This window comes from Macaca mulatta, chromosome 14 (assembly GCF_049350105.2).
Source record: "Macaca mulatta isolate MMU2019108-1 chromosome 14, T2T-MMU8v2.0, whole genome shotgun sequence".
NCBI lineage: Eukaryota > Metazoa > Chordata > Mammalia > Primates > Cercopithecidae > Macaca > Macaca mulatta.
The window spans coordinates 20,206,716-20,231,223 of NC_133419.1; the positions used below are offsets into that span (position 1 = coordinate 20,206,716).

The window sequence follows — 24,508 nt, forward strand, 5'->3', positions numbered from 1 at the left end:
TCCCCTGGAGAACTGGTTGTTAGTGAGGAGAAATTCACACACATTTTGGTGAGCAGAAGTGAAGTGTTCTGTAGTGAGTGGTGTGTGAGTAGGAAAAGCCATGTGTGTTTTCCTATCTCTTATGATAACAACCATAGGCATCAATAGAGACCTGCATGGTATGATGAGATGCAGGGACAATGAGAGCTCTGCATGGTATTCTGAGATGCATGGTATGCTGAGATGAATGGTATGCTGAGAGCCCTGCATGGTATGCTGAGATGCATGGTATGCTCAGATGCATGGTACAATGAGATGCACGGTACGATGAGAGCCCTACATGGTATGCTGAGATGCATGGTATGATGAAATGCAGGGACGATGAGAGCTCTGCATGGGGCGCTGAGATGCACGGTACACTGAGATACATGGCACGCTGAGATGCATGGTACAATGAGATGCATGGTATGCTGAGATGCATGGTACGATGAGATGCATGGCACGATGAGAGGCATGGCACGATGAGATGCATGGTACGATGAGAGCCCTACATGATAGGCTGAGATGCATGGCATGATGAGATGCAGGGAAGATGAGAGCTCTGCAAGGTACTCTGAGATGCACGGTACGCTGAGATGAGTGACACCATGATGAGATGCATGGTACACTGAGATGCATGGTATGAAAAGATGCAGGGTCGACGAGAGCCCTGCATGGTACAATGAGATGCAGGGATGCAGGGCCTTAACAAAATGCAAATGCAAATGCCTGCAGGTGACATGCAGAATGAAACCAGGAGTGTGGAAGGAAACCACCAGGGCAGCCCAAGGATGGCAAGTGGTATTGGACCACTGGTGCCTGGGAAGCAATAGGAACTGGGATACATCAGAGGACCTGCCTTGTCTCCAGCTGGAGCCCCCACTTGGATGGGGCCTGCTACTGCTATGTAGGAACTGCAGGCACAGATCATCTGATACTTCAGAAGAAGCTAATGATCTTGACTTGTAACACGACATTCTTGATTACTGGTTCAATGTGTTGTAACACCAATGAGCTTAACAAAAATTTGAGGTTTCTGGCTCATGGCTTCCTGCTTACAGGACCTGTATCAAGAATGGTTTTCAACCTTTCTTCTCACGGACCCTTTGGAAATGCAATGAATACAAGTCAAAAGAAAAGCCCCGGTGTGAGAAGATATCTGCAATTCATGTAACTGCCAAGGATTGATTTCTAGACTATATTAAAATGAAACCCAACAAAAAACCCTTTATGAATCAATAAATTAAAAACAATACAACCCAATGGAAAAATGGGTAATAGACTTGAACTGTACTTTACAGAAAGGACACCCTAATGGCCAATAAATGTATTAAAAGTGTCAGATCTTATTAATCATCAAATAAATGCAAATTTAGCAAAAACATTGCCCATACACACACCTACAGGACTGGCAAAAGTGAATCTACCTAACAATACCAACACTGGCGAAGATGTGGAAGAACTGGCACTCTCATGCTGGTGGGAGTGTAAACAGGTAGAAACACTGTGAAAAATGGTTGGATTACCAATAGTCATCTTGCTTTTTAAACCTTAGGAGGATAATGATCTGGCTTTGGTGTATTAAAGCTTAATTATTTATGCTTGTCTGGTAAAACTGAGTATACACATACCCCATGACCTGACAATCTCACTCCCAATTATTTTCTTTAAACAATCTCTTGCGTGTCCACGGAACATTGTTCTTAATAGTCAAAACCTAGAAATAGCCCAAGGTGTCCAGAAACCTGTGTGCTGCATTGAGTTACATGATGGAAGACCAGGGTGCAGAGAAACAGAGAAAACCGTAGGTCCACACGTGGGCAGGAATAAATCTCAAAAGATCCCCTATATATTTATAGCATAAATTCACTAGAAGTTCAAAACCGGGCACGACTAAACAATATGTTGTTTTGGAATACATTCATAGGTGGGAAAACTATAAAGAAAGCCAGGGGAACGATAATTTTACAAAAATTGGGATAATAGTTATCTCTGGGGGAGAAGGGAGGTACAATCCTGGAGGACCTACGGGAGGAGGTTTCCAAAACATTGACAGGTTCCTATTTCTCTATCTGTATGGTTGGTACGCAAGTGACCACACCTATGTGGTGAAGCCTCCATAAAAATCCCTGAATGACAGGGTTTGGAGAGTTTCTGGATTGCTGAACGCACGGAGGTCCCTGGAGGGCAGTGCGCCCAAGAGGGCATGGAAGTTCCGCGCCCCTTCTCCCTTACCTCGCTCTATGCATCTGTTCCATCTGGTTGTTTCATTATTCTTTATATTAGACACATACACTTTATATATGCTTCTTTATATTTCACAACAAAGCAAATGCAAGAAAAAAATCAATGAATCTTCCTTTTACCATTAAAATTCTGATGAAATCCATGGACCCTATTTCCCAAACAATTAAAAAAAGATCCAGACATTTCATTTGAATACAGAGGGTTCATCGACCCCTTAAAGATCCCCTATGGGAAGGTTCCACATCTGGTGTTACAGTTGATTCACACCCCCATAAATCCTTTAACCTTTAACCCCTGGATAAAGGCAGTGGCCATCTTTATCCAGAGCAGCAATGTGGCCCAGGAAACAACCTGGGCTGGGATGGTCCAGTGACGTCAGAACCAAGCCCGCACCCCTAAAGAGGAACTCTGCAAGTAGGCAGATCCCCCACAGTCAAACCTAGCCCCCTTTCCTCCCTACCTGGAGCATTTCCAGCTCCCTAGATCCCACGATCCTCCCTCTGCCTCCTCCTTCAGGTCCACACCTTTGGCCAACACGTCTAGCTGCTGGGGCCTCTGCAACATAAAAAAGCAGAATCCTTTGGGGAAGAGGAGAGTAAGGAAACACCAGAAGGCAGCTAATTACTTGTGTTACAAATAGTCAGCTTGCTTTTTAAACCTTAGGAAGATAATGATCTGTTTTTGGTGTATTCAAGCTTAATTGTTTAAGAGGGGGAATAAAAATCAGCTTCAAAACAGGGGGAGCCTAGCAGAAGAAGAAACGCCCTTAGAAGCAGTGTTGCGAGCTAGCATGGGACGACTTGCCATGTGGCATCGGGGAAGACACTTCCTCCCTCTGGGCTTCAGTTGCCCATCTGTTCAACGGAGGAGTTGCACTTCTAGAAGATGCCTAAGTCATCTGCACCCCTGACGTCGCGGGGTTCTCTGGTCACCAGCTTCATTTCTCTCTGCTCTGGAACTGTGCCAGATGGAGGCTTCCTTATAACCCAGTGCCTGACACATGGTAGGTGCCCAACTAATAGCGTGGTTGACTTGTACTGTGCTTACTCTTGTTCCCTAGTCCTCACACAGCCTATCGCAGACATGAGCCTTTAGCTGGTCCTCAATACTGCGTTCCTCATCTCTAAAATGGGAGGAACCATGTAGGGCCAATGTGAGAATTAGATAAAGTATGTGCAAGCCCCTTGCCCAGTGCCTAGCACACACTAGGTACAATTTAAATGGTCCCCATCTTTTTTGTCCTTGTTCATCATTCACCTGAAAAAGTTCGTCTGTTCTGGCTAATCCTGGTCCACTCCCTGCATACACAGACACAAGCACACGCGCGTGCACACAGACACATACACACAGACACACATGCAGACACATGCTCTTTCTTATGGAGCAGCTGCTTCCTCCCCAGGACTGACCATCATCCCACTGGATGTCCAGACAGTGCTGGGCAGCCAGGCACTGACTCGGCCAGTTACTGCGGATGGCCAAGAACTGCTGGTGGAAACAGAAAGCTAAGGTTCTACACCTCTCTGGATCCCTCAAGAGCCTCTATGTGTTAGACACAGCCACCAGGGTAATTGGGGGCCCCCAACACCTACACAACACCACATCTCCCTCAGGTCAAGGTCCACAAATGTTAAGTCAAAAAGTGAGGGTGATTCTGACTGAGGAGTGTCTCTTGGACGGTGTTGGCTGTTAAGTAAGGTCAGAGGTGGGGGATAGGGAGAGAAGGCCAGACAGAGAAGAGAGGAGGAAGGAAGAGGAAGAGGAGAAAGGTGGCAGGAAGGTAAAGAGGGGAGGAGGAAAGACAGAGATGGAGGGAAGAAAAGAAGCAGAGAGACAGATGGGGCATAGAAAGTGGAAAAGGGAACTTCAGGTCCTGGGGTGAGGGCTTTGGACACATTTGAATTTTAAATTAGCAGCTTGCCTTGGCCTGTTCCTCTGATTTGGCCTGGGTCTAGGAAGCTGATCAAGAAAGTGAACCTCTGCTGACCTCCATATGAGACTGATTGTTGGCTGGGGCTGCCCACTGCTTTTCTCACACTCAAAGAGAAACCCACACTCAGTCTCCTGGGGTGTAGACCACTGAAGACCGGGGACCAGGGCTCCCCATCTGAATGGTAGAGGGAGGCTGCTGCAGCCCCAGCCCCAGTCCCTGCCAGCTGGCCCTCCCCATATAGGCTTCCAGGTGGTCACTGGGATGACTGTCACCAGCCCTGGGCACCGAACGATCCCTTGAGATTTTCTACACCCACCCAGGTCTTTGGAAAGAGTCCTTTTTAAAACTGCCTCCCAATTCCCGAATTTGAGTGAGCCTGTCTCCTGCCAGGAGCGATCTGAAACGAGCAAAGAGTTTATACTCTTTACGTCAGCCTTGCTTCCAGGCCATCCCATTTCCAGCTAAGGAAACTGAAGCCCAGAAGGTCAGAGATGGGGAGTGATTTGTCCGAGGTTGCACAGCTAGGGATGGGGGAGCGGGGACTGGAAACTGCCCCAGCTGGATGTTTACATTACTAGGGCTTCAGAGAGACAGGGTGGTTCAGCAAAGGTGGACCAGGTCAGAGGTCAGGAAGGACTAAAGTTAACACTGCCACTGCCTATCTGGGTTCTCCTTATGCTGCAACCTCAGAGGCAGCCAGGAAACCCGCCTTCCTCACTCCCCACATCCACTACCCTCTACCTTCTGTCCCCACAACCAGTGCCTGGGGTCAGACTCTCATTCCCTCCCTCGTGGGCATGGCCAAAGCCTCCTGGCTGGCCTCCTGTCTCCATCAGCCTCACTACAGTGGGAGGGGCCTTTCTAGAGGGATCTTTCTAGCTCACTCTGATGCTCCTCCTTCCTAGGATCTGTCTCTGCATCCCCAGTGCCTGTGGAACAAACTCCAAAATCCTTTGGTATCAGAACCCTTCCCAGCTGGCCTTCTGCACCTTGCAGCTCAGCTGTGCCCTGCCATTCTGCACCTCCATGCCTTTGAGCAGACTTTCTCCACCCCCAGCAACCCTCCTCGGAGTCTTCTGTTCCCCATCAACGTCCACATGTCCCTCAAGATCCAGCCAAAGCGTGGTGCAGGGCAGGGTCTCAGTTCCACCTCCACCCCACCTCCCCTGCCCCCGACGCACACAGAGACCACCCCTCCCACTGTTGTCCCCACCTAGAATCTGTGTTCTTGCTTCTGGTGCAGCGTTTTTTGTTTTTTTGTGTGTGTTTTTTTCCCCCCGCTGTCTCAACTCCCTCAGAGAATGAACCATGGCTATACATCCAAAATAATCCATGGCTCTCCAGGCCTGGCATCACAATCGCATTGTGTCTTTCTCTCTTGCCATGGCACAAGCTTCTGAAGGATAGGAATGTGTCTTCATCCTCCAGACCTCCAGGCCTGAGGGCAGGGCCTGGTCCCCAACAGTGCTAAATACATTTTCCCTGGCTGAGCCACTGAGGACGGGTGATCCTCGACTGCACGAGTGAGGACTCTTCGGGCCCGCGGCTGCTGTGCAGCCTTGGGCAAGCCCCTGAGCCTCTCTGTGCCCATTTCCCTTTCCTTAAGTCTGGGGAGTAAGATCCTCTGCTTGCTTGTAAACATTTAGCTATCCTTTTCCTCCCTTTCCTCAGAGCCTAGGCCTTCTCCGAAGGGCTCAGACACTTTGTATTTTATGTGTATCCGGTGCCTTTAGAAAATTCTCCTCTTTGGGTTTGCTAAACCCTTCTGCAACGGCTTTATTCACACACAGAGGAGAGCTGGTTGGATCATGGAGGGACTGCTGATGGAGCCTGGGAGCCCCCAGTGCATACCCACGTGAGTTCTCTTGTCCGTCAAGGGCTCCAGCTCTTAAGCAAGCGGGATGGGCCACGGGAACCCCAGGCCTGTGGAGGCATCCTGGCCAAGGTCTCCACACCCTCCGGAAACCCAGCTGGGGGCATCCTGGATGGGGCTCTGCCTCTTCATAGAAACATCAAGCAGGGTTCAGAGCAGCCGACATCATTCTCTTCCTGTGATTCGCTTTTCCCTGGTGCCCCCCCCCCCAACCCCCAGCCTCCCCACCAATGTGCTGCCCCTCGCCGAGGTGGAAGTCATCCAGAAGCAAGGCTCTGTGAGGTATCTGGCTGGTGGACGACACCCCCCTGGGAAAACCTGGCCTCCCCCATCGCCTCATTACAGCCAGCTTTCCCATACACTGCCTCTGATTCACAAATCCCAGGAAGCCAGGAAGCCATCCACTTACAATAACGTGACTTATGATTTATGGTTATCATTACCAGGCCTTTTTCTTCTGTTTCTTTTTTTTCAAAACATCTGATTTAATGGGGAAAATGCTATCCAGAGGAGCTGTGGGCTGTAAAAATGCAATAGCAAGGAAAAAAAAATGCTGCTAATGGCCTCTTCTAGTAACAGACCCTCAGAGATCAAGTCTCAGGGTTGTAACCGAGGCTTCTCAAGAGCTGGCCTGAGAAACAGACCGGGGCTCAGCTGCAGCCCAGAGGTAACCTCAGAAAGCTGGGCCTCCTTTAAGACTTGTCTCTGCCTCCTCACCTTCCATTTAAGAGGACCCTTAAAACAGAAAGGCAGATCCCATCTCCTCCTGCTTTTCTTCACCTTCGGGCCTCACCTGGCCACACAGTCAGCGATGAAAGGGAGGGAGGGAGCCTGGACTCTGGGGCCAGCAGCCTCTTGCCAGGCTTCTTGGCTGTTGGGGGCACCCAGCAGCTGCTGCTGGAGCTTTCAGACCTGCTTCTTCTCCTGAAATACAGGATCGACAACCCGAACACAAAGGCATCTCCTTTAACTCCTCTGAGCAGCCTGGGGTAATGGGAGCCCTGCTGTGTAGGACCCAGGATGCCTGGGTTCAGGTACTTGCTGTGTGACCCTGGGCAAGTCCCTTCACCCTCCAGATTTCCTTCTCCAGAAGATGAGGGAGGTGGACGAGATGATCATCTTAGGGACTTCTGGCTCAGCAGGGCAGGCAGGATTATGCCAGTTTTCTCTTCCTTGTGGAAATATAAGCTCTAAGAGTGCTGGATTCTGTTTCCCCTTAGCTGTGTGTATTTCACATGTGAATTCTGCAGAGCAGTAATTGGTGGCCTGAAGGGGGGACTAAGAATGACTCTGAGACCCCAGCTCAGCTGAGCTTGTCCAGGGCACCTCAGCTTCCCCACTCCGCCCACACGGTAAGCTCCTCCCAACTCTTGCTGGCAGGAAAGACATGTTCCTGGAGCCCACTGTTCCCATCCTCAGATGGGCCAGCAGGGCTAAGCATCCCTGGGATTCCTGCCACCTGCGTACTCTCAGGAGAAGCAGGCCTGGCCCACTCTGGGACTCAGGCCCCAGGGACGGCTGCCTCCCCTCCGAGAGGCTCAGTCCTCAAGGGTAGGCGATTGACTGCTCCAAGCCCACATCTGGATGGGTCTCTCAAAGCTCTGGCTGCCTCCGGAAGCAGAAAAGCAAACAGGCAGTTTCTAAAAACCAAATATTTTGCTTTTGATGGGTTGAAGGTCAGGATGGATAAACAGACTAAAGAGTTCTCCTACCAAAGGAGGTCACAAGCTGAGGGGCTGACTTCTGGACTGGACGGTGATTTAGCATCCTGCTGCCCCATCTGGACCTACCCAAGGGGACAGAAGTGCCCTGAGAGGCTAAAAGGGAGGACAGAATACAGCCAAGAGCACACTCCCCTCTCCTCCTCCAACCCCCTCCAATCCCCCCACTCCCCAGCCCCAAGGCTATTGCTGGGCAGGAGAGGCTCAGGCAGTCTTTAGCGCAGGCCTCTCTCCTGGGCACCTGCTGATTAGATCCCTGCTCCCACTCTCCCCGCGCCTCCCTGCGACGTATCAGAAATAAAACTCAACCTCTCACCCAAACCTGCTCCTCTGTGGGCTCAAGACCGAGCTGTGGGGGTCATCCTAGGCCCCTGCTTCCCACTTCATTCCTGCCCTGTGGGCTCTGTCTCCTCAGCCCCCTCAACCCGTTCCTTCCTCATCATCACGCTACCCCCGCCCCTCTCCTGGCCCCCCATCATCTGCAGAGCGTCCCGTCCAGGAGCCCTCAGTGGTCCCCCACCACCAGTGTGGCTCTCTCAGCAATGCAGGGCTGAGGGCAGACCCTCCGTGGACAGCCTGTTTGGAGGGGGGTGAGAATGTGGGTTGGGGGCTGCTGTGGCTGGGAGGACCCAGAGGAGGGCATGAGGCAGGAAGGTTGCTCTTCACAGCAAAGTGGGACGAGATTGGAGAGAAAGGAGCCAGAGGCCGAGGCGGGGGTGGCAGAGGTTAGAGGCCCACCCTGCCAGCCACTGGTGGTGTGCCCACGCAATACCAGTTGCTCCCGTGTGATTCAGGCAGAGCTACTCTCCACCCAGAGCCCAACAGCTCCCAAGCACTTATTTGCTCACAGCGTGTGGGAAGGGATGAGTGGTTAGAATTTATTAAGCCTGTGCAGGGGCTGGGTTCTGTGAGGACAGGGAGGCACAGAGAGGTTGCAAAACTTGCCAGCATCAGACAGTAGGGGGTGGAGGCAGGCTTTGAAGCCAGGTTTCTCGAACCCTCATTCACTCTATCACAGTGGAAGCAGCTACTTAAACTGTGCCTCAGTTTCTTCAACTTCAAAAAATGGATGGGGATGATGATCATTTCACCATCTCAAAGCAGTGATGAGGATCAGAGACGATGCTCGTGTAAGTCAAGGTCAAAAGCGCCAAAGCAAGATGGTCAGGGAGGGTCCTGGGACCCTAACTCCAGTCTGTGAGTCCCAGAGTGCTTTAGCAGGCACTGAGCTTCCTCCTACCATCATCACCACCATCACTGTCCCCATTAATGCAAATATTATAGAAGGATAATGGGAGAGTCTGAGAAACTGAGATTCCTGCCTCCCAGGCCCTTATGTTCTAGGAGAGTAACAGATCAGAGAGAAAAACTAGAAGCAGCACCAATCCAAAAATGAGTGTGGGGTTGGGACTGGGCATACGGGCTTGCCAGGGGTCTGGGCAGGGTGCACACTATGCCTGTGGCTGGCACACTGCAGACCACGGGGCTCAGCTTGGTTTGAGATGGTTTGTACCTTGCTCTGCCCTCAGACAGGGAGCTCCGGGGGACATCTGAGGCCTGGGAGCCAGTTCGCAATTTTTACAAAGCACAGAATGAGAAAGGGTGCTGCCTCATCAGGAAGGTGCATTCCACGAAACAATCTGGTCTTTGTAATAATCATTTTTTTCATGACTGTCTAAAATTCTACTGGTGCGTACACCATAATTTAATGTGCTGCAACAAGGAAAATGCTTATGATAGAATAGTAAGGGAATAGAGCAGACGGCAAAATGGCCCTTTCCTTCTGGCTACACCCATTTAATAGTCTACCCGCCGTGGAAGGGAGCTGGCCAACACAAAAGCCATTTTACAGGGCAGTTCTTTCCCACAATGCTGTTTAATATTGCTGCTGCACTGTTTTTGGTTTTTGTTTTTCGGTTGTGTTTTGGGCCTTCCGGAAGCCATAACAACTTTCCAGCCTTCTTGGCAAACTCTGTAAGTAACTTTTGGGAAGGAGAGGTGAAAAGGGGGCACTGTCTGGTTTTGTAGAGAAGCAACTGAGTAAACCCATGAATAAACACATAACACACAGCAAGAACCCCTCCACCTCCTGTTTGCACCCAGTGAGCTGGCGGGTGAGGCTAAGCCTGAAGGAGAGAGTCGGGGAGACAGCTGGCTACATCCATAACCAGGCTCCCTGGGCGTCACGACGCTAAGGACAAGGATCTCCACTGGGACCAGCATTGCTATTGGTGTTTTAACTCTGTCGGGGGTGACAGACAGTGTGAAGGGACCCTGCCTAATCACGATTAAATTTAAAATCCTGATTTTGCTAAACACTAAAGAGATATCCCAGTGTAACTCCCAAACTACTCTACTGGCTCAGGGAGAGGAAGACACCTCCCGCTCAGGGAATAAAATCATATTCTACAAAGGGACATTTAGGACTCTAGGGTGTAGCCCCTCATTAGGGATTCCAGAGCTCTTTCCAGCATCTCCACGGCTGAGACCTGTCCCTGTGGGAGAGGCTGAGTGACCCAGGACAGGGGCAGCTCTCCTCTGTGACCAGATAACCTGGGCCACATTTTACCTTCTGCAAGTCAGGGGAACTCTCCAAGCCTCAGTGTCTTCGTCTATAAAATGGGGCTGCCAGTTCCTGCCTTGCCCACCTCCCAGGATTCTTGTGAGGCTTTCAAATCTGAGCATGGATATGAAAGTGCTTTGGAGATGGTTAAACTGGGATGTTATCAGGAAGGTTTGTTCCTATGCAACTGGCAGACTCTGCTTGCCAAAAATCACAGTGTTTGTGAAATCTGCACCAAAGGCATGTGGCTACCCATTCTCCTTGTCTCCCTCCACTGGGAAGATATCCTGGCAAAAAATTCAGGCAATCTGGGCTGAGGAAGATAAGCAGAGGCTTTTTGGGGGAAAATTTGAACAACCACCACTACAAATAAACAACAACAAAAAAGTCATTTGGAGCACTTTGGTGTCATGCACTTTACATCCAATGTCTTTTCTAGTCCTTACCACAATCCGATGGGGTAGAAACTGCGCCTTTTGTAGATGGGGACACTGAGGCACAGAGTGGTTAAGTAGCTAACTGCAGGTCACACAGCTGGGATAGGATTCCAGGACTGTCTGACTCTGGAGGTCACAACCTCTGCCACTAAGCAAATTGCCTCTCTGTTTGGGCAGCAGCCCTGGTGGCCACAGAGAAGAGGAAAACAGAGGTTGCTTTTGCTTTTCAATGAAAGCACAGAGATCCATGGGGCTGTGAGGGTGGGCAACATCTCTGTAGCAGTCAGCTGTTGCTGCGTAACAAACCATCACAAAACTCAGTGCCTAGAAACAATAACCATTCATTGTTACTCACAGTCTATAGGATGGCTGAGTGATTCTTCCATTCTCTGTGGTGAGGTGGAGGTTGGGTAGACAGCTGTGCTGATCTTGGCTGTAGTCTGGTCTGGGAAATCTTGGCTCTTACTCACAGGTCTTCTGAAGCCTTCCAGCAAGTTAGCCTGAACACATTCATAAGACAAAGGCAGAAGAGCAAAAGGAACATGAAAATACACCGGTGTTTTTGCAAGCTCTGCTTGAACCCAGTTGGTGACTATTCCATTGGCCAAAGCAAATCATAGGGCCAAGCCAGAGTCAATGATCTGGGAGGAACTACTAAAGGGCAAGAACACACAGAGGCATGAGAAACTGGGGGCATCATTAATATCCACCCTTCTGGAGGCACAGTCCCTTTGCAGAGAACCTTCCCTGTGGGCAATGCCAAACCCCTTCCAAAGCCCTCTCCTCTTCACGCTGCCATTTAATTCCCACCACAACCCTGGGAGGTGGCACAAAGCAGATGGACATTTCTGCCCTTTTGCACATGACAACACTGAGATCACCCAGCAAGTGCATAGCAGAATCCCAACAAAAACCTGAGTCTCCCAAAACCCACATGGGCTCTTTCCAGAACACCAGCCCCCTGATTAATCTAATTCTACAGATTCTTTTTCCCCCCAATACCTTCAAAGAAGTCCTGTCCCCACCCCCCTACACCCACTCCTGGGCTTTCTCAGCCCTCAGCTGCATTCTCCCTCCTCCTGCAAGATTCTGGCCACCTCTCTGCCCTTACCCTTTGCGAGCTCTTCCTCCATTTGCAAGAAGCCCTAGCAGAATGGGGAAGCATGCCATTAAATGGTTAAAATTCCCAGTCTCTCATAAATATTTCATGAAAAATATCTGCTGAGATAACCCCAGACTGTTGATGTCGACATTATTGCACCTGCACATTTTAATTGGTCCAAGAGAGCTGGCCCATAATTGGTGCCTGAAAATCGGCACAAACCTGACTTGGTTGTAAATCGAAAGATTGGGCTCTACAGAGAATTTGGCATTTTAACTCTGATGTGGCCAAGGGACTGGAAAGGGTGGGTGAGGGTCAGATAGGGAAAAGAGGAAGTGGGGTACACCCCACTCAAATGTGCCAAGCCTCCAGAGGCTGCTAGTCCAAGCTTATTGTTCTGCATGGCTCTGGAAGCAAAGTGATGGCATAGAGGCTCAGTATCTGCGAGGGAGGTGAGCCTAGTGGTTAGAAGCACTGGCTTGAGAGCTGGGTCTCCTAACATTTTCTATGCCATGACCCCTGCGACCGGCTGCTAGAGACTGTGGATCCTTTCTCAAAACAATGTTTTTAAATGCGTAAAGTATGCATGATTACAAAGCAAGTCAATTATATATATTTCCAAAAATAATTTAAAAATGTAAAATTAGAGGCTGGGCATGGTGGCTCATGCCTGTAATCCCAGCGCTTTAGAAGGCTGAGGCAGGCAGATCACCTGAGGTCAGGAGTTCAAGACCAGCCTGGCCAACATGGTGAAACCCCCTCCACTAAAAATACAAAAATTAGCCTGGTGTGGTGGTGCACACCTGTAGTCCTAGCTACCCAGATAGCTGAGGCAGGAGAATTGCTTGAACCCAAAAGGTGGAGGTTACAGTGAGCCAAGATCGTGCCATTGCATTCCAGCCTGGGTGATAAGAACAAAACTCCGTCTCAAAAAAAATAAATACATAAAAGTGGGATATAGCAATATATGTGCATTAAATTATTTATTAATGCATTACATTATAAGATCTAACATCAGGTCTACTAACTACTGTAATTTCAGAGCAGTGATGAGCACAAATGATAGTTCAAGATCTTTGTCACAATTACAGTGTGATGTGAAAATACCTGTGGTTTCCAGTGGCAATGAAGTCACAGGTGCTGTAAACAGAACTGTGGTATGTTGCTTACATTTGCACTTGAAGGAAATGCTACATTTTAGTTACAAGTGAGTGAACATAAAGTTGTATTTTGTTCCCACCCAAGTTCACAGACACCCCTCCCCCTACCCACCAACCCCCAGTTAAGGACCCAGCCTCAGAGCTTGCCAGCTCTGGTATTTACAGCTGGGTAGCCTTGACTTCCTTTGGCTTTGAGTTCTTCCTCTACAAAATGGGCTTTGGAGGCAGACTGAGCCAGCTTTAAAAACTGCTCTGCCACTTGGGGGTGCCCTTGGAAAGTGACCTGAGCTCACTAAGCCTCAGTTCACTGGTTGGAGGATGCGGTTCCTGACAGCAACTTCCTCACGTGCGGTTCTGGGACTTGGATGAGATACTGTGGGCAAAAGGCTCAAAACACATCAACCCACTGCAGCCTCAAGGAGCGACCTGGTGCCCAGCATCCAGCCTGGGCTGCTCAGTGTCGCCCCAGCCAACCTCGAGTGCTGGATACATGCACATCTTCTGTCCCGTGTGCATCCCCTGTGCTGGACTCTGTGGCTTCCCACCCCTGTCCAGCCCGAGGGCCCCAGAACTCAGGGACGCATCTGTCTCCAGACTAGAGCTATTCAAGGCCCTTTCAAATCAGTGCCCCTCAAGTGGCTAGGATAGGGAAGCCAGACACAGACCCATGTGGTAACTGGTGTATCTCAGCATTAGGTGAAAGCCCCACCTTTAGGATGATAAATACGTTTCTAACTCTTCAAACTGGGTGCTGGTGCACAGAGGCATCACCTCCCCCCTCTCCTGTGTCTGCTAAGGGGCCTGGTGTGCAGGCATCAGGTGTCTACAGGCTCTGGAGGGCTCGGAGTTCCCCCACCTCTGCCACTTCACACCAGCTCTGTGGTGGTAGGCGCAGGACAGTCCTCAAAAGTGACAGCCCCATTCAGTAGGCAAGGCTGGGCAGTGACTGATCTTGGACCCACTGGCCCTCACCAGGCCTCATGTAGACACACGAGGCACTGGGGCATCTATTATGGAGTGTCAGGGAAGGTTGCCATGGCTACCTCCCCCTTCAGGCTCCCACTCAGCCCAAGCCCACCCTGTCATTGACTGTCAGCTTCAGAGTCAGCCAGAGCCAAGCGGCAGCCCCTCCTCATCCTTCTCTGCTCAGAGGTGACCCCTCTGGAAGGCAGCTGCTCATACCCCCAAATCCTGGGGGAGCCCCTCCATTGCCCAGGAGATCCCTCTTCCTCTGGCACTTGCTGTGGGCTCTGGGGGGAGCGATCATCATCTTTCGGAGGCCTGCAGGGCCCATTAGTGCCAAAGACAGTGAGAGATGCTGGCTGGGGGAGCTGGGGCTTGGGGAGGGAGCTGTGGGCTGGCGTTGGGGAGGTGGAATCCTCTTGGGAGCACATCTGGCAGGCCCAGGTTGGGTAATTATGGGAGGAGGGATGGATGGCCATGAAGAATAGGGGCCAATGCCCCCAGCAGCCCTGGGTATTTGCAGGTTTCTGCTGCCAAGCTTCTTACAGCCCCCAGCTGGGACAAGTGAAGGGGGAGACTGTACTCCCTGGATGCCTACTACTTGCAAGCTTGCTTTATGGACACAACCTCATACTATGTCATGATGACTCTCTGAGGTAGGGGTGCCGTTTGATTCCCATTTTACAAACAGGAAACTGAGGCTTAGAAAGGTTACACGATTTGCTTACGGTGACAAAGCTGGGAAGTGATGGGAACCAGAATTCAAACCCAGACCCGCTAACACTTGAGACCTCCATGAACCATGGAATTCCCACTGCACGCCTGACCCTCAGAAGCTGCCTACCAGCTCCCAAGAAGCATCTCTGCACCGGGCACTGCTCTGCGCTGTGCAAGCATCCTACCTGCTCAGATCCCCACGGATTCTCTACTTTATAGAAGTGGACACTGAGACTCAATGAGGCCATGTCACAGGTCCAAGGTCACACCACTAGCAAGGAGTGGGCATTTCACCTGGATTTGTCCATCTCCAAAGACAGTGATCAAAGTTCAACTCAATTCAACAAATACTAATTGAACACTTGCTACGTGTCCAGCCTTGACCTAGGTGCTGCCACCAGAGCAGTGAGCTTACCAAGACCCACCTTCCTAGAGCTTCCCTCGTAGTTGTGGGGAACAGACAAGAATAACAGACAAACATAAATCATCTAGAGTATCAGAAGTGATAAGTACGAGGGGGAAAGCAGAGCTGCGTAAACAGGGCTGGGTGAGCCAGGAGTGCAGTAGGAGGGGGCTAGGCATTAAAGAGGGCAGACAGGGCAGGCCCCAGTGCAAAGGAGGGAGGGAAGAAGGGAGGGAGGGAACCAGGTGAATAGCAGTACCTGCTGCATCACAGGTGCTTAATGAATAGATGCTGAAAGAATGAACTCATCATAGGAAGTGCCTGGTGGAGAGTAATGCGGTGCCGGCCATGAATAACAACAGCTGCCTCCTATAAGCACCTAATAGGTGCCTGGGCTCCCATTGGCACTTTACACACTTTACTCCTTTTCCTTACTTGTTCTTCATGGTGTGTGTGTGGACGCAACATTCAGGGCTCGATTGCTGTCTGTGGACTTACAGATGACAGGAATACAGAAGTGAAGCATGGGGCCTCACACCATGCCTGCCATGAGACGAGCCCTCAGTGTTAGCTCGTTCCCCAAGATGGCTCAGTTCTGCTCCCTCTGGGACTTCTGACTCTTCTGCAAGGGAGAAAGCTGCCAACCACAGAGATGTGTGCTGGGCAGAACAGACATTCTTGTGGGTGTGGGTTGTGGCTTTGTGGTTAGGAGCCAATGAAGGGGCTGGGCCTCTGGCTCTAAAAGGAAAGTCCAGGGAATCAGGTTCCTCTCCAGCCTGCTCAGGGCATCTCAGCACAGCCTAAATCACTGTCTGCTGAGAGACCGGCAGAGGTGGTATTTTTGAGGTTAATGCCCAGTGAGATTTGGGGGTTGGGGGCAGTTGGAACATTATCTGTAGACTCGGCTGGCCGGGGAAATCCTGACAGTACTGCAAAAGTAAACGGTGCTTTCCTATAATTAGATACATATTTATTTTAAAAGGTTATAATTTCCTACTGGTTTGCTGCTTGATAAATACAGAGTTTATTATTTTTTTTCTTCACTGCAGCTCAAGAAAAACAAATCCAGGTTTGGACATGAATAGGAATGTCAGGATGACTCCGGGCAGCAGTTTTCTCCCAAACCCCACCAAATGCAAGTGCAAGATTGGATGGGCTGGAGTGAGCTCGGCATGTATAAGATTTTGGGGGCAGGCAGGCAGAAGGGCGAGAGGAGAGGGCTTTCTGAGTATTGCTTATAAAGAGTGATATAATTACTGCCCTGCAATTCCCTCCTACATGCTTGTACTCCTGCACTACCCTCTGCCTGGGATGCCCTTCCTTTTCCATAGCTAAATCCTGTCAATGTATGGTTGAAAGGCCACCTCCTCCAGGAAGCCGCTGAGGATTCCTCTGCTTGGCAAGAACTCTTTATTCTGAATGCTCACAGCCTGTCCCCAGTTCCTCTAAGGTAGTTGCCACAGTGCATTGTGGTTACTTGGCATTGTACGTTGAACTGTGTCTCCACCTCCCCAACCCCCAAAGAAAGAGATGTTGAAGACCCAACCGCCCAGCACCTGTGAATGTGACCTTATTTGGAAATCTGGTCTTTTCAGACATAATTAGTTAAGATGAGGTCCTATTCAATTAGGTTGGGCCCTAATCCTATATGACTGGTACACTTATGACAAGGAGGAGAAGCGATACAGAGACAGACACACAGGAAGAAGGTCACGTGATGACAGAGGCCAAGGCTGGATTAATGTGTCTGTAAGCCAAGGAACACCAAGGTGAATGGCCACCAGCAGAAGGCAGGCAGGGGCAAGGACGGATTCTACTTGGAGTCTCAGAGGGAGCATAGCCCTACTGACACCTCAATTTCAGACTTCCAGCCTCCAGACCTATGCGCAGATGCATTTTTGCAGTTTTAAGCCACTCAGATCATAGCGCTTTCTTGTAGCCACCCTGGGAAGTGAATGCACAGGAGGACAGGTCATTTCTTCCTCCTGGAGAAGGCTCACTGCCATCACAGCGTATGGCACAGCATAGGTGCTGAATCGACATCTATTGATGAGTGAATGGTTGGATGGATGGTCAGTCCCTGGAGAGGAGGATCCAGATCTGTCTGGTCTTTGTGTCCCCAGATTGCCTACTAAGGACAAATGCCCTGTCCTAGTTCATGTTCCCGTGTCCTCCAGTCCGGATCTCCACAGTAGACAGTCAGCTGGCCCCCGTGCCTCCACTCTCATCTCCCAGCCAACTTCCTCAAACTTTGCTGAACTCTTAGGTCATTCCAAGAGTGGAATAGGACTTTCCAATCCCTGGGCCAATGCCCACACTGTGTCCTTGGTCTGCAGTGCCCCTTCTCCCTTTCCCACCAGGTAGACCCCTACCCATCCTTCACGCCTGAATGCCAACATTTGCTTCTCACTAGCTTCCCTGAACCGCCGCCATCCCTCGTCCCTGGCAGAATCATGTGTTGCCTCCTCTGTACTCCCTGGCTTTCCATGTCTGCTGCATCTAGGATAGCTCCTGTCACCCTGGCTTAGCTATTTGTTTGCTTCTCTGTCTGCCCTGCTGGCTTGTCAGTATCTTGAGGTGAAAGACCCTTCATTTCTCATCTGTGCCGTCATCGTGCCTGCCAACAAGTGGGGACATGTGGGTGTCTGAGGAATGAATGAGATGATCGGGTGCTTGAAAATCAGGCTGAGTGGGCTGGGTGCAGTGGCTCACGCCTGTAATCCCAGCACTTTGGGAGGCTGAGGCCAGTGGATCACGAGGTCAGGAGATCAAGACCATCCTGGCTAAAACAGTGAGACCCTGTCTCTACTAAAAATACAAAAAAATTAGCCGGGCGTGTTGGCACGTGCCTGTAGTCCCAGCCACTTGGGAAGCCTGAGGCAGGAGAATGGTGTGAACCCAGAAGGTGGAGCTTGCAGTGAGCCGAGATCGCGCCACTGCACGCCAGCCTGGGCGACAGAGTGAGACTCTATCTCAAAAAAAAAACCACACACACACACACACACACACACACGCACACATGAAAATCCGGCAGAGTGGGGAGGAGGAATGGTCCAGCCTCCTCTGTGGGGGCTCGTTAGGTGATTTTCACATCTGCGCCAGCTCCCTCCCAGGGCCAAGGGTCCCAAAAGACGAGTAGGCTTCTGGGGAGACCCGACAGGCAGAGCTAGAAGGGGCTTTAAAGTGATTTCCTGGGCTGGGTGTGGTGACTCATGCCTGTAATCTCAACACTGGGAGACCTGGGTGGGAGAACTGCTTGCTCCCAGGAGTTTGAGACCAGCCTGGGCAACATAGTGAGACCCTATCTCTACAAAAATGAAAAAATTAGCTAGGTGTGGTGGTGCATGCCTTTGGACCCAGCTACTCCGGAGGCTCGGGTGAGAAGATCGCCTGAGCCCAGGAGGTCAAGGCTGCAGTGAACCATGATTGTGCCACTGCAGTCCAGCCTGGGTGACAGTGAGATCCCGTATCCATAAATAAACAAATAAATAAATAAATAAATAAATAAATGTGACTTCCTAGCCTGCACATCTCAAATCAGAGATGAAAGAACCACAATCAGAGGAAAGGAAGAGGCTTGCCCCAGGTCACACAACCCACACGGGGGCATTCTCAGCTCAAAGTCACAAGATTTGACTAGTGCCTTGGTGTACTGGTGTATTAGTGTGTTGAGTCAATACAGCTCTTCCACATGAGGGGCTAGAATTGGAGGATTCGATGGGAAAGAAAAAGGGATAAAAGATCTAAGTCCCTCAAGAGGAGATGAGAGCTTAGACTCAGGTGTGCTTACTATGTGCTGGCCCTGGGCTAGGTGCTTTGACACTTTATTCGGAAGTCTCAGCACAGCCGTAGTAGGTAGGTAGCATTTACAGATTAAGAAAGAGAGGATCAGTTGCCCCAAGTCCTACAGGGAGAGCTGGGATTTGAACCTAAGCCTACCCTTCTCCAAAGGCCATGAGCTTCCTTCTCCACTGTGGTGGCTCCTCCTGTGAAGGGTACCGGAATCTGGGTCAGCTCAGCCTCAGAGGTGGCAGATCCTAAAGGGCAGCAGACTCTGTTTTCTCAGGTGCCTGGAGACCATCCTTGTGGCGTTGTTGTTGTTATTTTTGTTGTGTTTGTTTGTTTGTTTGTTTTGAGACGGAGTCTCGCTCTGTTGCCCAGGCTGGAGTGCAGTGGTGCAATCTTAGCTCACTGCAAGTTCCTTCTCCTGGGTTCATGCCATTCTCCTGCCTCAGCCTCCGGAGTAGCTGGGACTACAGGCGCCCGCCACCACGCCCGGCTAATTTTTTGTATTTTTAGTAGAGATGGGGTTTCACTGTGTTAGCCAGGATGGTCTCGATCTCCTGACCTCCATCCTTGTGCTTTTTAAGTGGAGGAGAACACTCCGGAGTGCCCAGGACCTTGAAGAAGCACCTCTTCCAGGTGGTACAGTTAAGGCAAAAGAGAGGAGGAGGATAAGGATGCAGGCTGGGGGCTCAGGCTTGGAGGGTTCTATCCACAGTGTGATGGAGCTAACACAAGCAGCCACGTGGCTGTGGCCACATTAATGGGGGTGGAGTGTTTGGAAGGAAGGAGGTGATTGCTTGGGTAGGCCTTGTTGGGGCCGAACAAAAGCCTAAGCAGAGTCCACTGCTGGGGCCTCATGCTGAGAGACACGGCTTGGTAAGAGGGCTGGGGATTTTTTATCCTAGAGAAGACACAGCAGGAAATGAAAACTGTCATCAATACCTCGAGGGCTCTCCAGTGGATGAGCAATTAGACAAATTCCTTCTGGTTCTGAGAGCTGGAGTGAGGACCCGCAGCTGGAGGGTACAGCTAGACAGGCTTCACGCCATCGCCCTTCTTCCAACACAAGGCGCTGCCTTGGAGGGAGCCAGGCCTCCATCCCGGGAGTCATTCAAGTGAGATGGGTCAACAGGTGACTCAGTGTGAAATGATGGGTGGGACCAGGTGCCTCACCTCTGAAAGAAACAGGAATACCTGGCCCCAGGAGACGCTCACAGCTCCACTCTCATTCTGAGTTTTCTATGGTGATACATTAATTACTTCCTAATAATTTAGATGCCCTGATCTTTCTAGATTTGACTAGTGCCTCTGAATTTCCCCTGATAGTGAGGTCTGGGAATCTACACCTTAAAGTGATTCTGGTATGCAGCCAGGTTTGAAAATTACTGTCTGGCCAGGAATGGTGACTCACACCTATAATCTCAGCACTTTGGGAGGCCGAGGCCAATGGATCACCTGAGGTTGGGAGTTCGAGACCAGCCTGACCAATATGGAGAAACCCTGTCTCTACTAAAAATGCAAAATTTAGCCAGCCTTGGTGGTGCATGTTTGTAATCCCAGCTACTCAGGATGCTGAGGCAGGAGAATTGCTTGAACCCAGGAGGGGGAGGTTGCAGTGAGCTGAGATCGTGCCATTGCACTCCAGCCTGGGCAACAAGAATGAAACTCAAAATAAATTTAAAAAAAAGAAAGAAAGAAAATTACTGTCTGTGAGGCCATGGGGGCAGCAACATCCCTCATCCCCTCCCTGCAACCTCCATTATACACTCAGTAACCAACATGCAGCCTTCAGCCCCAGGCCTGAGCCAGGTCCTGCGCTGCGGCAGGCTAAGTGGCTTTGACTGGCTGAGGCGGAGGTTACACCTAGTGGCTGGTGGCTTCCCATCATGATCTTCTGGGGAAGTGGGAACAAAATCTTACTACTGTGTGGTCTGGAATCCAAGATGAGTGGCAGCCTCTCCGAGGCCTGGGATATGTGTCTGGTACGTTTGCCAATAACAGGGTGGGATGGTTCCCTTTATGGGTCAGCTTGGCTGAGCCACGGTTCCCAGATCCAGAGTTAAACATCATCCTAGCTGTTTCTGTGAGGGTGATTTAGGGTTGAGATTAACACTGAAATCAGTGAGCTTTGAGTAAAACGACTGCCCTCTGTAGCATGGGTGGGCTTCATCTCATCAGCTGACGACCTCGATAGAACAAAAGACTGACCTGCCCTGAGCAGGAGGGAATTCAGCCACAGACAGCCTTTGAGCTTGAGCTGCCCCATTGGTTCTGCCAGCCCATCCCGCAGATTCTGAACACACCAGCCTCCATCATTGTGTGAGCCAATTCCTTAAAATGAATCTTTCTCTCTATACACACCCCATTGGTTCTGTTTCTCTGGAGAACCCTAATACCCAGGGACATGGACCAAGGCAATCAGCAGAGAAATCACACAAAGGCAAGCTCTCTGGGCACCAGGAACTGCCAGGCACAAAGGAGGCACAGAGAATGTGAAAATTCATTCTGGCCAGGCACAGTGGCTCATGCCTGTAATCCCAGCACTTTGGGAAGACGAGGCGGCTGGATCACTTGAGGTCAGGAGTTCGAGACCAGCCTGGCTAACATGGCGAAACGCTGTCTCTACTAAAAATACAAAAAATTAGCTTGGCCTGGTGGCATGTGCCTGTAATTCCAGCTACTTGGGAGGCTGAGGCAGGAGGATCACTTGAGCCTGGGAGGTAGAGGTTGCAGTGAGCTGAGATCATGCCACTGCACTCCAGCCTGGGTGACAGAGTGAGACTCCATCTCAAAAAAACAAAAAACAAAACAAAACAAACCAAAAAAACTCATTCTGCCAAAGCAATCTCCCTCTGCTCTGAAGCTGGCTTCAGAAATGCTGCGCACGGGCAGGCAGGGGGAATCACGTGAAGCTCCTTAGAACATCCTTGGGAAATGCAGAAGGAAGCCAATCAGAGACCCAGTCACTGGGGAGCCAGCAGGTGGGCCATGACGACTGATGGACAGTGTGCATGCCTGAACCTGTCTTGACCCAGGAGGGGATGCTGAGAGTAGGGAGTGGAGGGAAGAAGCCTCCAGGTGACTTGGAAAAACTAAATAGAGACAGAGACCCACAGAGGCCAGGGCCCACATCACCATGAGAACCCAGATGAAGAAAGTTCAGGGAGAATGCTCCCAAAACTCAAGACTCTCAAACCAAAAAGACCTTGAGGGGTCATTCAGTTCAGTCCTCTGCCTCCAGACTGGACAGCTGGCAGCCCAGGGCAGAGAAAGCCTTGTGATGGGAGTATTTGCAAAGAATATCAGAGAGGGATGGGAGGGGAGAGGAAGGGAGGGAACCTTGATGCCCGTGATGGCCATGACCTTGGAGGCTTTTGAGCATTTCCTGGGTGCCAGGCACTGAGCTGACAGCTTTCCATACATTGTCTCATTGAATATGAATGAATATGAAGTAGGTACCATTACTGTCCCCACTTTACAGATGAGGAGACTAAGGTACTAGTGAAGTAACTTACACAGGTAGAAAGTGGTAGGACTGAAATTTACACCCAGATCTACCTGATTCTGAAGTCCTTGTTCCTTATCACTGAGGAAGAAGAGAAGATAAGGGAGTTGGGGTGGGAAGAGAAGGAGCACAATTCTGTTATTTGATAAAGAAGTAGGCCCAGGAAAAACAAAGGATGTACTTGGGGCCTTGTGGCTGGTGGTACAGGCTGGGTGCATGACTGAAGGCTGCAGGGCTGGACCAGGGCACACAGGACCATGACCTGAGAGGAGCAGGCCCAGCAGCCTGAGCAAGTGTGTTTTCAGGCCCTAGAGAAGGACTTGCTAAATCTCTCTCCTAACAAACCTGGAATTCCACTGTTTGTGTCCTCTTTCTCCTGGATTTCTCCTGGAAGTTTGAAAACCCCAGGGAGGCAGGGCACATGGAGTCCAACTCAAATATCTGCAGTAGGAGTACATTCGTCTGGTGACTTTTTCCAAATCTGGTGATCTAACTCCAAGCTACCACCTTAGTGTGGGCCTAGACAACAGGTTGGAGGAAAAGCCATAGCAAGGGCTGGCCTAGGGAGCAGGGGAAAGAGGAGGGAAGGGCATCTAGATGCACCTTGAGGTATCCCTCAGGCTCCTTAGATCAGCATTTCCTAAGCCAAAAGTGCCACTTTCCTCCTCAGATCTGATCATCCACCCTGGCCAATGATGCTGCAATTCTGAGAGTCATCTCCGACTCACCCTTTCTCTCTCCCATCCCATCAACAACAAGGTCCTGCCAATTCTGCCTCCTAAACAGATCTCAAATCCTCCTACTTCTACCTCCACTGCTATCACTCGGTCCACACCATGGTGTGGATGAAGGCCACCATCTACTAGCTGGCCTCCCTGCTTCACCTTTTGCCTCTCAACCATCCATCCTTCACTCAGCAGCCCCAGTTGTCTTTTTAAAAGACAAACCCTGTCAGGTCTCTTGCCTCCTGAAAACTTTTCCATGGCTCCCCACGGCTGGCAGGAGAAAGCCCAAGCTGCTAAGCAGTGCATAGTAGGTCCTCTGCCGTCTGACAGTCCCTGCCTGCCCAATCCCACCTCCTGCCCCTCCACCTCAGGATGCCCCTGACACTGGCTATCTGGGCTCCTTGGGGCTCCTTCCCTGAAGACTTCACACTTTCCTGGCTTTGCACATGCTGTTCCGCCTTTGTGAATTGTCCCTTCTCTCCTGTCCCCTATGCTGTTCTGTGAAACTCATCTTTTAAGATGTAAGCCAGGCATCATCACTTCTGGGAAGCCTTCCTGGATCACCCCTTCCCCATCTGCAGGCAGAGATGCCCCAGGTTCTCAGCACATCCCTCTCCATTTGCTTTAATTACATGTGGACTTGTCCGTCTCTGCCAGGCTGTTGAGCATATGGGAGCCCCTGAAATAAGGATGGGGATTGGATCTTTCTCATTGCCAGTGACTAGCTCTGGGCCTGCCCCATAATTACAGCTTGATGAGAATCTCTGGAATAAAGGCAGACATACAAGCAACCATGACGTCGGGCAGGAGGTGATGAGAGATGAGATTATAACGAGAGGTACAAGGGCGAAAGAGGAGATCGATTCTAAGTCTTTCTGGAGGTGGTGGCATTGGAGCGGGGTCATAAAGCACGGGTAAGCTTTCAATAAGCAGAGATGGAAAGACGGGAGGCAGCTTGGGAGCTCCGCTAACCATTTGTATAAATGCACTGTAGCTGCTGGCCTCGGCAGTCAGGAGCAGACCTGAGACCCAACCTTAATATCCGGTCCACTGGGAGCGCTGACCTTGCCCTTCCAGTCATAATATTAAGAGTAAGGGATCCAGATTCCCAGGGCAGATTGCCTGTCCTTAGGTCACTGGAAAAAGAAAGAAATTTGAATGTTTAAATACTCTGCCCAGATTCTCCGTTATTCTGATTCACTTCCCTTTATTTGCCCTGAAGCTTAGTCCCACTCAAACAGTGCTCCTTGTTCATTCCCTCATTTTATCCTCTGTAGGCTCAAAGTGTGAAAGCAGCTAAAAGGGAACCAGAGCCTGGGGTGGGCTCAGAAGGCCCAGAGGCTAAGCCTTTCCTG

General features: G+C 50.5%; 1 long non-coding RNA gene across 1 annotated transcript in view; it reads right to left on the reverse strand.

Moving 5' to 3' along the window:
• The window catches only part of LOC106993243 (uncharacterized), a 227,929-nt gene that overhangs the window by 183,846 nt on the left and 19,575 nt on the right, over nt 1–24,508 (reverse strand). The window contains exon 3 of the long non-coding RNA XR_001439429.3: nt 11,148–11,292. This is a non-coding gene — a long non-coding RNA (uncharacterized LOC106993243). The remainder of the gene's footprint in view (nt 1–11,147; nt 11,293–24,508) is intronic.